The sequence below is a fragment of the Odocoileus virginianus genome, chromosome 4 (assembly GCF_023699985.2).
Source record: "Odocoileus virginianus isolate 20LAN1187 ecotype Illinois chromosome 4, Ovbor_1.2, whole genome shotgun sequence".
In the NCBI taxonomy this organism is placed as follows: Eukaryota; Metazoa; Chordata; class Mammalia; order Artiodactyla; family Cervidae; genus Odocoileus; species Odocoileus virginianus.
In genome coordinates this window covers 812382-829901 of record NC_069677.1, presented here as the reverse complement: position 1 = coordinate 829901, position 17520 = coordinate 812382, and the positions used below count along the sequence as shown (strand labels likewise).

Sequence of the window (17520 nt, the reverse complement as noted above, 5' to 3'; positions counted from 1 at the left end):
TTGGGACAATGAAGGGCTTCCAGAAATGCCCTGGCTGCACTGGACGCCATGGCTGAAATTATGGAATTGTGAGCTTTGTATAAAGATGTTCCCTGCTGTATTATTTTTAGAGAAATTTTTGCCATTTTTAAAGCTAAAATTTTTTTTATTCTACAAATTTAATATCTTAATACACTTTAATGAATAAAACATTTTCTGTTTCTGTCAGATTTCTCCAGATATTTTTCTGGACTTTAAGATTCTCAGTTTTCTCCTCTTCCCACAGAAATCAAAACCCAAAAGGAGATCACCATTGCAAAGAGCACCTACTTTGGGGGCCAAGACAACTTCCATAGTAGCAGATACTCCAACAGGTCCCTGGGCCATATAGTCACCTCTGCGGGGGCCACCCCCACTTTGGGGGGCAGGGAAGTTAGCAGGAGACTAGCAGTTTTCCAAGCATATGCACATGTTAGCATTTGCACATGAAAACCTGAAATGTCATTCCCTTAACAAACTCAAAACAGTCTTAGGGGCTCACAGACCACCAGGAAGTGGAACAGGTGTGGGCCATCTAGGGGTCCCACACCCACTTGACACCAGATCGCACCAGAGGGCTTTGGCTCCCCAGGAACTGGCTTTCTGACATCCCAAAGAGCTAACAACTTAGCCTTCTGCAAGGAATGGATTTTCAGTTTGGCCCCTGCCAGGAAGGAGACAGCTCCCCACCCCAACCTTAGAGATGTGGTTCCCACCCCGCCCCTTCCCATCTGCGGTCCTCCCACTACAGGAATGAAGCTGCTGCTGCCCAGCATATACCCAGACTGGTTTCATCTCCTTCCAAATCCATTTTGTGTCTTAACTTCTGCCAAGAATAAAAATTAAAACACTCATATACACATCATGTGTGTTTGGGAGGGGAGGACAGAGCTGAAAGTCTAAACTGAAAAAGACCAGGCAGGGAAGGGGAGGGGTAGGTCACTGATGAAACTCAGGGTTTGAGACCTCCCTGGGGTCTGTGTGGGTCCTGGAACACCCTGCCTGAGGCCCCTGTTGGTAAACACCCAGGGCCAGGCCTGAGGGGGTTGCAGCATCACCCCTCTAGTGGCTCTAATACCCATTTCACACCACCCCACCCCTGCCCAGGGGGCCACAGAGCAGCTGAGCTGTGCAGCACTCCAAGGCCAGAAGCAGACTCTGATCCTCACACTTGGACGGGCCGGCTTCTTGCTAACTCCCAAATGAATAAACAGTGCTTCTGGGCCCTGGTGGTGCAGGCAGCTTGCAGGCTGCTTGTGGACACCCAGAAAAATGGGGCTGGAACTGGAGTCGCCATGCTTAGACTCCTATCCCCCGACACTCTGGCCTGCAGACGCCTGAACCTAGGGTTCAGGCAGAGCTCCAATCCAGCTCTCTCCTTTGTTTCTTGCTGCTGACTTCTTCCTTCCGGGCAAAACCAGGAGCCCTTGCACTATAGAACAATCACACCTCACCCTTTACCCACTGAGGATCCCCTAGGGTTCAGATAACAGCCCCGGACTCAACTTGGTGGTTCAGACGGTAAACAATCTGCCTGCAATGCAGGAAACCCAGGTTCAATCCCTGGGTGGGGAAGATCCCCTGGAGAAGAGAATGGAACACACTCCAGTATTCTTGCCTGGACAATCCAGGCAGAGAAGCCTGGCGGGCTACAGTCCATGGGGGTCACAAAGAGTTGGACACTACTGACTGACTAACACTTTCATTCACTTTACTCAACTCTAAACCCCATCAACTGCCCTCTTCCCTCCCCAAATGGTGAACTAAGTACTCACATCACTTACAACTGTCCAGATGGAACCCATCCTGACTCATATAATCCCTTGCCTGACACAAGGCAACATGTATTGACTGCTTGTCAGTCAACATGTATTGAGTGCTCATTCAATATTAAGCTCTGTGGATCCAAAGGTAAAGTTCAAGTTTTCTCTCAGAGCTCAGCATCTAGTAAAGGGAGTCACACAAACATCTCAGAGTAGCACGGAGCAACTGAGACTCAAACCTGAGTACCCTGGACTGGTGTTCTTTCCTTTACATGCCCTTATTAGGAGGGCATGGGGAGACTGGCTCACACACTGCTTTTGGAAAGGGGACCCTTGTGGCATTCATTTTTGCCCTATCTGCACACAGGGCAGAATAATGAAAACAAAGATTAAAAAAAAAAAAAAACTTTTCTGTTTGTCTTGAAAATTGTTGAATCTGGATGATGGGTACATGGGGTTCATGATTCTCTTCTTTCTGCTCTTGTGTATTGAGTTTTCAAATAATACTAAAACTTGCTTTTTCAATAGGATGACTAGAACAAGACAGTCCCAAACCTTCTCAGTTCTTTACCAACTTCCAGGACACCCTTCCCCCACCATCCCCCATGTCACCTCAATTAAGCCAAACAGCACTGTCAGGCAGGTTTCCATGAGCATCCAGGTTCTAGTAATGGAGGGCAGTATACCCCTCTTCAATCTTCAAAGGCTCCCTAGTGTTGGGCCAAAGAGGCAATCCCACCCCTTTCTTGGGAAAGAATTATAAACCAGCAGCTTATCTCAAAAGCCAAAGTAGTAATAATCATGATGGCAATAACGGTGACATCTAGCACCCCCTCTGAGTCAAGAGCTCTTCCAATGAGAGAAGGTAGATAATGCAGTTCAATGAACTCTTGCTTGGACTTGGGAAATATTCAGAGTCTGGGTTTTAAGCATCTTAAGGGCCCCAGGCATGGTGCTCAATAATCTGTTGGCTGATCAATTGAAAGGCCACTCTTAAATGGTTAAGAACTTGTCTTTGGGGCCATGTGGAAGATGCCTGGGGGCACAAATAGCATTGCTCTCAGCAAGGTTTACTGCTGGATCTTTGAAGAAGCAGCTCAGTGCAAAACCTGTGACTGAAGGGAGGCCGGATGAAGTGGGCATCATGAGTTTCAAATGGTGGGAGACAGGTCAGAACCCCTGCCCAGGGAAGGGTCTCACACCTCATCTTGACTGTTTCAAAGAAACAAAGCCTCACTCTCATTTCCCTGTCTGGACCATGGGTGTCAGCACCAGTACTTTGAATAGCCTCCTTGTGTGGGGAAAATGAGTTCTGCCTACCTATCATGGTGGGTCAGGCTGGTTCTCTTACCTCCTGACTTTGAAAGCTGTAGAACTCAGTAGTTCAGGAGTCACTCTATTCCGAGGCCATGGAGACTTTGTCGAGAGAGGGGAGGAGGGTAGTGGTAAGTAAAATTGGGACCCTGCCCTAGTTCCCACAGGCTTTTTTCTGCAGAGAAACTACTAGAGAGGACTCAGACTGCCCTGGAGACTTCCTTCTACCAGCACTCACTGGAGCCGCACGTGGTGAGGCCCATGCCACACCTTCTGGCATAACCTACTCTAACAGGGACCATGTCATGGGGAGGTCCTGGCATGGCCCCCACAGTATAGAATGACATTCCTTGTACTAAAGGGTGTGTTTTAAATATCACAAGATATTTATAAACTCGGTGTTCTTGAGATTTTTTTTTTCACCAAAAAATTAGGGGGAAAAAATCCCCCACCCTCCCCCCTCAAATGCTTTCTCAAATCATGGATTTATCTTTCGGTTTAGCAGACAAGGCCCCTACCTGGCTGCACCTACAGAAGCTGGTCTGGGATACCCCATCAGGACTCTCACTGTACCTCCCGGTGGGGACAGCATGTGAGGGGGTGACTCAGGAGTGAAGGCTGGATTTGGTAGGAAACACAGATCTCACCCTCACATGTTTACCAGTTTTCTATCTTCAGCCTCCACAGGCAAACTGAGACAAGGGCCAAGGCCTCCCATGTGTTGATGGTCAATAATCAGTTACAGCCTTCCAGACACTGGAGGGAGACCCAGGAAGACAAGAGGGGGCAGGGCACACCACCCTGATTCCAAAATGAACAACAAAAGCAAGAACAATTTGTAGAGAATTCATCTCTGAAGAGTTTGAGGAGCACTAAACACTCCACTACACTAGTGTTCACCCTCTTGGTAACAAACCTGGACAGGTACTATTAGTCTCCACTTTTATGGGGTACAAGTAGGAAGAACACTGAATGGCAGGCTGCAGATGGGAGGGTGGGATCAGCAAAGAGCAAACCAGAAGAGGAGGTGGGAAGAATTGAGGTCACAGGCGTGGAGTTTCTACAGTCTGAGAGCTGGATTTCCAAGGAGGCCGTGTCTTCTTTTTCCTGTGTACTGAATTCTGAGGCACCTGCCTGGTGTCCTTCGGAGTGAGAAGGTACCAGCTGGCCATGGCTCTGTGTTTACTCCACACAGGGAGCAATGAAAGCTGGGGTCTAAGTTTCAGTCCCTGCTCCCCAGGGTTGGATCCCTCTCCATTTACCACTGCCTGGTTAGTAGTTTTCAGCCTGGTTCAACCAGATGGCCCAGGTGACCCCATTCATATGCACTGCCCTTTCCTCTGTGGTCCCGAGGTGGAGCAGGGTTGGAAGAGCCCCTTCCTCTGCTCCTGTTATAAAATCCATCATTACCACCATCCCCAGAGAGCCTTGCTATTGAGTGACTGGTAAGGACACTGAAAACTGGGGTTTCTGCCACCACACTCCCAAGAAATCCTAGTTTGCTTTTGAGGGTGACTGCAGAACGAAGCACCTCTTGGCAGGGAAAATGCTTTCGCTCTGTTTGTGCCTGATCATTCTTCCTCCTGAATGACCACAAACCAGCCCCAGTGCTGGATCCCCCTCAGGACTCGGCAGACACAATGGGGCTGGGGCAGCGCCCACAGAGGCTGAGGGAGCTGTGGGGCCACCGGATGTGGTGTGAAGGAGTGTGGCCTGCCCTGCTTGCCCCAGAGGGTCACTTCCCCGCTGCTCGTCCGAAGTTCCAGAGCAAGTAAAACAAACTCCTGAGAAGGAAGGCAAATAGCCTGATGTAGGCTCCTCCTGTCTCTCTGCTTAAGAGTGGGAAGGAAGGTCTGTTCAGCTGATATTTCCAGATGTGGAACCAAAACACAGGGAGCAATTGACAGTTTACCAGCCTGGGCTGAACTTCAGTAGCACCAGGGCCAGGCATGATCCGTGGGCAATGACAGAGCAGCAGCACTGCAGACCCCTGGGTTCTGGGCAGGTGGTCTCAGCACCAGCTGTGGGCCCGCCCTTCATCAGCACCTTGCACCCCAGATGGATGGGGTGGGGGTGGCATGCTCAGAGAAGGCCATGCTTAAAACTGACTGGAGGAGATGGCTAAGTGAAAGAAGCCAATCTGGACTCTATGTACTTGTGATTACAACTACATGACATTCTGAAAATGAGCTATGAAGACTGTAGAAAGAGCAGTGGTTACCAGCGATTGGGAGAGGAAAGGAAGGAAGGCTAAAGAGGTGGAGTACAGGGGATTTTTAGGCAGTAAAAACTATTATTCTGTCTGACAGTGTAATAATGGTGGACATTATGCATTTGTCAAAACCATACATTGTATAACAAAAAATGAGTCTCAATGTAAACTATGGACTTTAATAATGATGTGTCAACAGTGACTCATCAATTGCAGCAAATGCATTACACCAATGTAAGATGTTAGTAATAGGGGCAATTGGTGGGGGTTGAGGATATGTGGCAACTCCCTGTAATTTTCACTTAATTTTTTATTATTAACCTAAACTGCTTTTTTTTTAAGGCTATTAATTTCTTTTTAAGTTAAAAAAATCTGGAGGGGAAGCTCTGGACCATTCTCAGCTCCCTGAGATGCTGTAGATATTGAGTCTGGGGATCTCGGTAGTATAATTTCTCAAGCACATTTATTGTCAGCATGAGACCTCTTGGGATACCGGTCCCCATTTTTACTCTTCCTTAGTTTCTAAATCTAGAACCAAGTGTCAGAAATGACTAAGATGAAGTCAGATCTACCCTCTCATGGGCAGACATCCAAACCTGCTCTTCCTTGTACTTGCAGGCTGTCAACTCTGCCACTGCAGAGACCATGTCTGCTTCCTGTGTGCCGAGCACCAGGCCTGACTCCCACCAGGCCCCCATGTGTGGGGAACTGAACTACTCTCAAATTCATCCAGTGCTCCTCACATGACAGATGCAACACACTAGGGTTAGGGTATGTGGAGGGCATGATGGTGTGTGGAGTATTCTCTGAATACAACAACGGAGAGTGTTGAGCAGAGAAGTGACCTCACCTGGCTCCTCTTTTGCAAGTTGACACTCACTTTTCTATGAAGGATAGACTATGGGCAGGGAGGTCAGGGGTGAGTGAGGCAGGGAGAACACTTAGGAAGATATCCCAACAGACCAGGTAAGCAAATGTTGGTGGAAGACAAGGATGGTGTGAAGTTGCAGGATTCTAAATACATCTTAGAAGTAAAGCCAAGATCATCTGCCAACTTAAAGTGGACTATGAGAGAAAGAACTGAGTCAAAGGTGACTCTCAAATTTGGGGCCTAACCAGTAGAATGGAATGTGCTGAATCAGGGAAGAGGCAGAGGAGAGGCTGGGTGGAAGCGGTTTCCTCGGTGACCAGGACTGAGGACTGGTACCAATGGGTACACCTGGGCTGGGGCCTTGCCCCATTGTGGGCTCCTCACTTTCACCATCTTCTCATTCCCTCATCACTATATAGCCTTGAGCCAGTGGGGTTCCATCAGTGCATCTTCTACCTACTCATCTTCCCAGATGCCCAATCCAGCAAGAACACTTCTTCCAATCTGTTTTCCTTTCCTTTCCTATTAACAGCCACCTTCTACTGAATGTTCACAAAGCATTTTGTGTGCTTTATATGCAGTATCTTGCTGCCTTTTTGCAACAACTTTAAGAACCTAGGTTTTCAAAGTTTAGGTGACTAGCCCAGGGTTATACATCTAGCAACTGACAAAGTCATGTACAAACCTGAGCCTGTCTGGTCCCAAAGCCCATCCTTAAACAGGATGCCACTCAATCTCCAACCTGGAAGTGGCCCCAGAAGCACTGCTGCCTCCTGCAAATATCATCTTTCTTTTGCACCTTTGTCTAATAAGATTCACTCCAAACCTCTGTTCTCTCAGGTGGGGTCCCCCTGATACTCCTCAGATTCCTCTGTTCCTTCCTCTTCGCAGGATCTTCTTGACATGAGATCTTTTATTATCTCAATTTCTGCTAGATCCTGAGATCTTCACTGTCTTTCCCCACAAGACAGGGAAAAGCAGCTTGTCTGGCAATAGGACTTAACTGCCTTCAGTTCAGGCCCCCCACTCTTAGAAAACAAATACACTTATATGTGGAATCTATAAAAAAAAAAAAAGGTACAAATGAACTTATTTACAAAACAGAAGTAGAATCACAGACACAGAAAACACATTTATGGTTACCAGGGGATAAGGGGGAAAGGGGTAAATTGGGAGACCAGGATTGACACATGTACACTACTACATACAAAGTGGGCTTCCCTGGGGGCTCAGATGGTAGAGAATCTGCCTGCAATATAGAAGTTCCAGGATCTATCTCTAGGTCAGAAAGATTCCCTGGAGAAGGGAATGACTACCCACTGAAATATTCTTGCCTGGAAAATCCCATGGACATGGGAGCATGGTGGGCTACAGTCCATAGACTCGCAAAGAGTTGGACGCAACTGAGTGACTAAGCATATATATAAAATAGATACTAATAAGAACCTACTGTATGTATAGCACAGGGAACTCTACTCAATACTTTGTAATGGCCAACATGGGAAAAGAATCTAAAAGAGTGGATACATGTATAATTAATTCACTTAACTAATACAATACTGCAAATCAACCATGAAAATTGTGTTGAAAGTGTTAGTTGCTCAGTCGTGTCCGATTCTTTGTGAACCCAGGGGCTTTGTGATTCCATGATCACCAGACCAGTCCATGGAATTCTCCAGGCAAGAATACTGGAGTCAGTTGCCATTCCCTTTTCCAGGGGATGTTCCTGATTTAGCGATTGAACTCACGTCTCCTGCATTGCAGGCAGATTCTTTACCATACAAGCCACCAGGGAAGTCCACTATGCTAAATCAACTATACTCCAATAAAAAATAAAACAAAATAAACATAGCCACAGAAGCAGACCCAGCCCTTGGCCCAGACTCTGACCTCTGCCTGTGCCCTCAAGTATCTTATCTCCTAACTCATCTTGGGTGAGCACAGATGCCAGAGGCTTTTGAGGTAAGTAGAACCTTCCGCATCAAAAGTGTTCCTTTGTGCATTTCTCTGCATCCTTATAGTGCCCTGAGAAGGCAGCTTGTGAGGATGAGGTAATAAAGGCTCAGAGTTCCCATGACTTCCTCTTGGTTATCCAACTAGTTGGTCACATAATTATATCTTAAACCCAGGTGTCCTAGTCCCATCCCCGCACCTCCCCATACACACACACACACACACACACACACACACACACATAAAGCTACAACATCCTGGCTTCAGGTTTTCCACATTTGTTAAAGAAAAACAAGGAACCGAGGGCAACTGCAGGCTCATCACAGGCAAATCTCACAGCTCTCTGAAGCCAGTAGGGAGAGTTGGTTTCGCTCTGCAGGTAACAGCCTGTAGAATTCTTTCTGCTGACTGCTCTGTGAGTATTTGCCTGGCAGGTACCATCTCCTGTCAGTTACCTGTCTGTCAAAGTTGCTACTTCCTTCCCCAGGGTACTTTTCTGCACAAGCTGCCACTTCTGACCAGGAAAAGTATCTGCTGGGCAAAACACCTCCTCCCCCTCACCCCTCTGAGGCCCAGAGGACCTACTTGATCAGACTTGCAGAGATCCGAGGAGCCTGTGGATTCAGTTGGCACCTGCAGTGGAAGCAGAGACTCAGACAGCCAGTTCAGATGATGTCCCAGAGGGAGAAAAAGCCGGGAGACACATTCCAAGAAGAGACCCAAGATAGCAGGAGCTTTCAGCACTGCCCGAGGAGCTGGACATCAGCTGGGTCTCAGGACCTGGCTTCCCTCATGCCTTGACTGCTGCGAAGCCAGTCAGGACCTTCCAGTTGTGGCCCCAGTTTTCAATTCATGTCTCTTAAGGCAAGTCTCACAAGGGCCACCACCTGCCCTTGCACTTTGTTAGCTGCAAAACAAACAGTTTTCCCTAGCTAAGGGAGCTCTGGTTAGAAAGAGTGATTGTCTGGATACTTTTTTTTTCCTTCTCAAAGCCTGAGTTTTGGAGTTAGCAGCCTGGCCGTGCAATCTTGGCTCTGCCACTTACCAGCTGTGAGACCGCAACAGGTCCCTACAATCATTTAGGCTTCAGTTCCCTTATCTGCCAACTGGATCATGCTGCCCATCTTCACAGGACTGCTGGGGTGTTGCAGGATAGTGCTCATGGGCACCTTGGTTTGCAGCAGGTCTCACTAAATGGCAGGTCTTGTTCTCTGCATCATTGGAGGGAGGATGGAGGCAAGCAAGGCTGACTCTTTGGCTCTGGGATCTGCCAGTCTCAGCCTGCCCTTGGGGTCCATAGATGATTCCCTGAATGGATTCCTCTTGCCCTGAAGGAAGGGCACCTGCTGCTCACGTATGCTAACCCTCTTAAGGGAGCATCTCTACATGTGTGCAACGCTTTGTTTGTAAAATCAGGGGAACAAAGATGAACTCCATCACAATATTGCCTTCAGCAACCTGTTCGGTTCTTTTCACCCACACTCAAGACCTTTGTGGTGTCTCAGTGACAGGGAATTGGCTGCCAATATCTTGTTCCCCTTTGGGTAGAAGAGCTGAGCTCCCCACCCCTACTCTCTCCCATTGTTGAAGACCACTCAGTGAAACGTGCTGGCAAGCTGCTACCATCCAGGCAGGCGAAAGCTGGGCCTGATTACCCAGCCTGCGTCTCTGGAACAGAAGCCTACAGAACACAAGGCACCTGACTGTGGGGCTTTCACCTGGCGCTGACGCGGTCTTCACGACGGTGAGACCACCAACACTGTCCAGGAAGGGCTGCAGATGACTGCTTGGCAGGCCTGTGCAATGGAAGAGCCATTAGACTCTAACTCTTGGCTGTAACACAGCGGATTTTTATGTAATTTGTTCACTACAAAACATCCATTCATAATGACAGAAGTAAACAATCATGAATTTCCATCACTTTATGTGGTCTCACATTGCAAAAGCAGGTACTGTGTTGACTGACTACATGACGAAATCCTCCTCACGTGAGCACAGGTGTGTAAAAAAAGGATGCGTTACTGTCACACCTCTGTGGGATGATAGTCATCAGACTGAAAAGTAGGGGAGATGCTTTGTGAAGTAATTAAGAGCAACCTCTGCTTTCACAGAAAAGTAATAAACTCAGAACCCCCAAATTTTCCTCTCCAATTAACTGTGACCCACACCTAATAAACCTGCTGGGATTGTAATGTTGGGTAAGTTCAGACTAGTAAAGCCACTTGGCTGGGACCATTCTGGAAAAATATTGGCAGGCCAGGAAAGGTGAGGGAGTGCTCCCTTTAAGAATCCAATTTCAGCCTGGCCTGGGCAAGGGAACCTCCAAGGTCAGCTGGATCCACACACCCTCCTCCTCTTACCTGGAGCTCCTATCCTGTCTAAGCCACCTCTTAGCAGTCAAGGAGGGTCCTGGGCAAATGGAGAGCCCAGCAACTTTTATGTGTCCCTAAAATAAACATCTCCTCACTTCCTACTCTGGGAATGACTTCGAAACTAAGCAAACCTACCCCAGACAGTAGAACAAAGGGCAAACAAAACTGAAAAGTGAAAAGATGAATTCAGACACATGTTTCTGGCATTCACAGCTAAAATTTGATGAGATGAGAAAGAAAAGACAATCACATGTTTCTCCTTTGCTCCCTGAAAGCTACTCAGTCACTGCTTTTAGAACCTCGTTGAAGACCCATATTTCTGACATTCTGTATTCAATGTAGAGATCCCAGTTTTTAACTTTACTAAAAAAAACAAAAACAAAAACTCTGAACTTGAAATATCCTGTCTTAAGAATCTTCAGCCTATTATCCTCTAAGGAAAAGTATGTTTGCAGGAAGGATGTTTCAGTCCTGCCAGCCCCACCTCGATCTCTAGGACAGCCTGAGATACTAGCTCTCCCCACTCAGAAGCCTTGCTTCATGACCCAACCCAAGAACTTTCACACTGGAGTTTGCATTGCTGTGCCCTGCATGTCCCTTCCCTGCAGTCATGGAATTCTGGAAGGTGCGGGCTCTGATATTAGTCTGGGCACTCAATAAAAAAATTTGTTGAAAGGATGAAGGCTCTAACCGACACACAAGTCATCACCCTCATCTTGTCCACTGCTGTCCAAACTCAGTTTGGAGGAGAATAAGCATTCTTTGCTGTATTTTCTGCTGCTCAGCTCCTTTTAGATGATTTTTTTAAAAATCCAACTCATATTATGTACTTTCCTGTAACTAACCAGGAGAACTAGTTGAGACTTTTCTCAACATTTTCTCTGGCAAGCAAGGTAAGTTGATTGTGAATCACTGGCTCTCATCTTTCTCCTGTGATTTCAAAACTCTTACTGCCCAATAACTGTCCCAAACATCAAAGACCTTCTTTGAAGATAAGGCCAAATTCTCCATTAGGAAAAGACAAACTATTTCCTAACTTTATTTCAGAAGATGGAAGATGGAACGACATGGAATCCCTCTAGGTTTTGTGAGATAAACACTGCCTGGTACATCAGACCAGAAGGCATTTGCTGTAATACCATTGGTAGACATATGAACACAGGGCTTTCCTCACCCACACCCAAGCAGGACTTTTGCACAGTAGTCTTAGACTCCAAATCCATAGTAAATGGTTTACATCCAACAGGTTGAACAGAATTTGGCTCAGGAAAGGGGAGTCCACATGGTCACCCTAGGGAAAAGAAGCTCTGACTACAAGATTATCTGAGCTGAACCAACCTGTTTTGTCCAGATTCCACTCAAAACTGGACCCTTCCAATACTGAAGGATGAGAAACATTCTATCCTCATGTGGCAACACAAACTATGAAAATATGACTGATCCAAGCAGCCAGACGTATTAGACTATGGGCAGAAAACCTCACCTGCTTCTTCTACTTCATTGCTGATAGCCTCAGACGGTGTGAATGTTGACAAGACTTCATGGGTCATGAGTTTCAGGAAGTTTGTTCTGGGCCTGAGGAAAAAGAAAGGGTCTCAAACAAAATAAACAAACACTTTGAAAGTATTTGCTTTTTATAAGGTACACTGCTATAAACCAGACTAATTCCTTATTAATCCATTTTACAAATAAGAACACGGAGAAAAGGCCGTTTTTTTCTAAATCATAGGCTTCCTTACATCTCCAGGTACCTGGCCCTTTGCTAGAAATGGAATAAACAATGGATGAAGAATAAGGATTACATTGAAAACAGTCATTGATCTTACAAAACCATTACCGTTTTCATCAATATTTACCAAATATCTATTAAGAACACATTATAAGCAGCCCTCTTACAAAGTAAGGTGGGCTAACAGGGAAGGGGTTGGGGGTGGTAGGGAAGCAGGTGAGGAATGAACCCCACACACACCAAAATCAAGGGTTATTTACTAGATGGGTCAAGCTGGAGTAGAAGGGTCTTATCAAGGTAATCATCATGAGACAGAGCCACATGTGACAGGGCTAAGAAATATAGATTGTAAACTTAGAGTGATGACTTGTTTATGGGACCGATGAAGGATGGGTGGTGGCAGGGGATGGGCATGGAGGGGCATTAGGTAGAGAGTGGGGAGTCCAGTCATGTGTCAGCACAACTGTCCAGGGCATGAAGAAGCATGGTGGTAGCAGGAATGGAAAAGACGGTGGGCTGGTAGAACAATAAAGGGAAGGGCAGGAGAGACCGGGCAAGTTTAGGGAGGAGCTGACAGTAGTAATGGAGACAGGAATCGACTGGTTCGGTGGATGGGGTCAGAGTGAATGGAGTCCAGAGCAGAGCCAGGGCTTCCATCCAAGTTTCCTAATCCTTAGGGCAGTGCCACTTGAGATGGATCCTTTAAGCCTTACTTCCTGATTCCACCTCCCCTTCTCTACCCATTTCCAACCCTGAGGACTCCAAGGAGGCTAGAGCCCTATTTAGGAAAGCTTTTTGTAAACATGGATTTCTAGATTAAAAACAAACTCCATCTTCCATTGTACCCTCCAGCCCCAAATATTTGATTCAGCCTCATAAATGAAAATATTACATGTAAAGGCTCCATGTGGGAGCACTCTCAGGATTTAGCTTGTTCCCAGCAATAGCAAAGGGGATATACAGGCTGGCTATACCTATTCTCTATGAGCCTTTGGTCAAAAGTATAGAGACACTTCAGGCCTGTCTGACTACAGAGTCTACATTTTTATTGCAGCTATGTGAAAAGTCTGTATGCACATGGATGAGCAGAAACAGTTGTGTTATAGTATAGGAATATGACTAATTTTAAAACACATTTTATTATTAGTAGATGTTTGTACAATAAATAAAAATCGGGGGGGGGGGGGGCAGGGAGTACTTTGGAGAACCGTCCTTTGACTAAGAAAGCCTATTCAGGGACAAACAAGCTCCCAGTCTGTGTGGGGTCTGATATACTAGAAACGTCTGCTAAATGGTTTGCTGAATCGAAGCATGGAGATGACAAGAAGTTCCATATGTTAAATACATTTTAAAAAACTGTACCAAATCACTTTCTTTTGTTTCCCTCCCCAATTCCCATTCCTCCGCCCACCTTACTTTCCTAGATAGCAAGGAGGCTTGGAATTTGGAGGAAAGAAAGCAAACTCCCAATGTACAATATGTTCTGGTGCCAGGTTAATACTTTCTTATTCAGAGGCCAGAAAGTACTAGAAGCAATTATCTGGTACACTTGGGTCCTCTTCAGCTTCTTCCCGCTTGTTTAAAAGACACGGAAGGAAAAACTCTTATTTCTTAACCATACTGGGGACTTTGTCAAAAACTGAACTCAGATCCCCAGGGTCCCATGGAATACTATGACCACCATGTTCACTTCTCACCATGCCAGCTTACACACTGGGGATCCCTGGCAAAGTCCACTGAATTATTTCATGAGTAAAATCTCTTACTCCTTCTTACTCCTTACTTCTATGGAAACCACAGGTAAGCTGCTGAAGAGAACTAGAAGCCCAAACATTTGAAAGAGCATTTCAAAGAAAGGAAAATTTCTGGACCCATTTGGAGGAGGGAAAAGAATATAAATTACCCTCTTAACACAAGTTGACCAACCAATCAACAGCTAAGCAGGGGGGCTCTGTTCCCCCCTTTCCCATCCCAACTGTGGTCAAGGAAGCAACTATACTGGCTTCTATCAACTTCCTCTCCCCAGTAAAGCCAACGCTATGGCTTGGGCAATTTCTCCTGAGAAAATGTATCTTGCAAGGTTACTCTTCTGAGATCTCTTGACAGAGGATAAACAGGACAGTGACCCTCAGATTTAATAGGTGTAGATGGCCTCCAGCTTCTTAAAGAGCCAAGCTCTGAGCAATAAGTGTGGGCAGGAAATGTCAGCAAAGCAGCAACTCTTACTTCTTTCATTTTCCATTCACTCACTCCAAACACTCATGCTCCAGGAAAACCGTAACTCCAGTGCTGTTCCCCCACCTCCCCCCACCTCTGTCCCAGGGACCCCAAGGTGCTTCAAGGTTACCATGGGAACCTTCTGGGTTTCAATTATGAAACCATTAAAAAGTACCAATTATAAGACCTCAGAAACGTTCCTGAGAAACCTGTTACACACCTCAAAATGGTCAAACTCTTGCCTCAGATTCATTTTAAGTAAAGTTCAGAAAACAGGTCACACAGATGTTTGGGAGCCTGAGCCCCCACCTTAGTCCAAGGAGACTGTTTCATTCTGCCCTTGAGAAAATGAAGACTGATTTATTGGCTATATCCAAAGAGATGACAAACCATGACAGGGCTGGGCTGCCTGCAGGCCCAATTGTGCAATAAATTAGAAATGTGTGTGCATTCAAGAATTTTGAAAATTTCATTCATTCACCACCCAATGTTCGCCAAGTTCTGGGTAACAAAGATCTAGGTGATGAATGTGAGCTGGGTACAGGGCACCTGGAGGTGGCACAAGGGCCTGAAACCAAAACATACTTTTCACTCAGTTCATTCAAAGAGGTAACTCCGGGTCAAAAACATATTCGAATCCATCCGAGCTTGCTGAGAAGGGATGGGGGAAGGCAGAATACCCCACCACACCCAGAAAGTGCCTGTTTAGGATTGCTGGTGTGTGGTTTGGGTATTCTTAGCTCTACTGCCACATCTCTGGAGGCACACAACCTTCCAAGGAACCCTGCCACTGTAACCCCATCCCCAAAACAAAACTAAGCAAACAAATCCCCAGGGCTCCTTAATCTCCTCCAGTTCTCTCCCCACCCCCTACCCCCCAATTCTCTTACCATCTGGAAGAGCAAACTAACACTGGCATCCTGAAAGTTAAGCAGAGCCTTCAAAAATCCAGCAAAAAACTCTTCTTGGGTTTCCTGCCCTTCCCCACAGCCCCTTCTCATTTGTTCCAAGGGATCATTTCCCCACCTCTCTGTTACACAAACAAACCCCCGCAAGAGCACAACCCCAGGAGGACGTTGTGCACGAAAACACACACACACACACACACACACACACACACACACACACACACATTTGACCGCACGCTGCTCCAAGCCCACAGACACCTCTGGACACCCCCACTTCAGCCTCGCCCCTTCCACCTTCCCAGCGGGGGATGTTTTCCTGGCGCTGTTTTGCTTCCAGTCCGTTCAGTCTATCTAAAAAAAAAAAAATTTTTTTTAAACGCCAAGACGGTAAACTCCGATCCCACTAAGAGGCCAAAGGGGCATGCGATAGTTTTGTGTATTTGCAGACTTCATGTGGGCTTCTCCCCACGGCCCTGCTGCGCTCTGAGCCTGGACCTGGTGTCTACCTTCGGGGGAAGTTTGGGAGGCTGTCCCGGCCCTTCTTCCATAAGGGAAGCTTCTGGGAATGATCGGCCAGACTGCGCCTGCATGGAACCAGACGCAGCGCTCCAGGGCCCGGAGACGGCAGCCCGGCATCCCGCCGCCAGCCTGGGCCGCAGCCCCCCGCCGGAGCCCGCGGGCAGGGCGCTCAGACCGCTCCCGCCGCCGGCGCGTCCGCATCAGCCACCCGCCGGCGCTTCCTCGGCACCGCTCGGCCTGCCGCAGCCAACCCGCCCCCTCCCCTCCCCTCCCCAAACCAACAAACACAACTTTTTATGAAAAGAAAACAAACTTCAGCGACGTGACTCACCTCTGGTGCAGCCGGCTCCTAGGAAGGGCGAGCCGGGGCCTGGGGGCCAGCGCCGTGGGCGCGGAGAGAGCCACACAGCCCGGGGCCGCCGGACACACAACCCGCACAGTGACACCCAGGGACACACAAAACAGGAGGGCGGCCGCAGCCGGAGCAACAAAGGAGACCCGGACGGAGAAGTTGCCGGCCGTGGGGGGGGGGGGGGGGGGGGGGGCGCGCGTGCGGGCGCGTGTGGCTGCGGCGGGCGTGTGAGTGTGTGCGCTCGTGTATGAGTGTACGCTCGCGGCGGCTGACACGGGCGGGCCGGGGTTCAGGGTTCCCGCGGAAGGGAGCTGCGGCAGCGGCGGTGGCAGCAGGAGGACAAGGCAGGGAACGCCGCGCCCCACGCACCCCTTCCTTCCATATGGAAGAAGCTTTTTTGGATGACTGAACTCACAAACAATTCCTTCTTTAGCTTCTCCTGCCTAGGAGCCTCCCATTACCGCGCAAGGGGGAGGGGGAGCAGAGGAGGCGGGGAGGAGGGGAGGAGCAAAGTGGAGCCAAGAAAGTCTTGGAAAGGAAGCTGGAAGGAAAAAAGTCTCCCCAAACTCAGTTCTTCTCCTAATACCCATTTTCTTTCTGTTGCGCCTGAATCCCGTACTTTCCCCCAACTTCTTCTCTCCCACGCCAAAAGCAAAGTCGTCTTTCTCCCACACGGCTCCCCTGAACCCCCACTTTCTCTTTAGCTTCACCTCAGACCCTAGCTCGCCTACACTATCCTCTCCTCTCGCCTATCTCTTCTCCCCACATCTTTTTCTGATACCCATCCCCGCCCTTCTTAATGGTCTCCATTCTGCAAACAAACGATTGCATAAATCATTAAAAGTAGACTTTGTTATTAAATGCTCCCCTACCCTCTACCCCCAAATGGGGCAGCAGCTGTCGAGAAAATTATAAGGAAACCGAAGCCCCAGTGCTACCTCCCCTGACCTACGCGGTGGGTCAGGAGAGAGAGTTTGCGCCCTGGCCTGACCTCCATTCATCATCCCAGGGTGGAAGCTTGAGGAAAAGGATGAGAGAGCTGAGGCCAGGGAGGGGTAGCGGCTGCAGAGGAGTTAGTTACCTCCATGAAATTAAAAGACGCTTACTCCTTGGAAGGAAAGTTATGACCAACCTAAATAGCATATTGAAAAGCAGAGACATTACTTTGCCAACAAAGGTCCAGGGCTATGGTTTTTCCAGTGGTCATGTCTGGATGTGAGAGTTGGACTGTGAAGAAAGCTGAGTGCCGAAAAATTGATGCTTTTGAACTGTGGTGTTGGAGAAGACTCTTG

At 47.7% G+C, this 17520-nt stretch overlaps 1 protein-coding gene across 3 annotated transcripts in view; it reads right to left on the bottom strand.

Annotated features, from left to right (window-relative positions):
- The window catches only part of BOC (BOC cell adhesion associated, oncogene regulated), a 74548-nt gene extending 58139 nt beyond the window's left edge, over positions 1–16409 (bottom strand). For all 3 annotated transcript variants that reach the window (XM_070465932.1, XM_070465934.1, XM_070465933.1), the window contains exons 1-2: positions 16208–16409; positions 11987–12078 (exon numbers count right to left, since the gene is read on the bottom strand). The gene's annotated coding sequence lies outside the window, so the exon portion shown is untranslated. The remainder of the gene's footprint in view (positions 1–11986; positions 12079–16207) is intronic.
- Positions 16410–17520: the final 1111 nt, after the last annotated feature.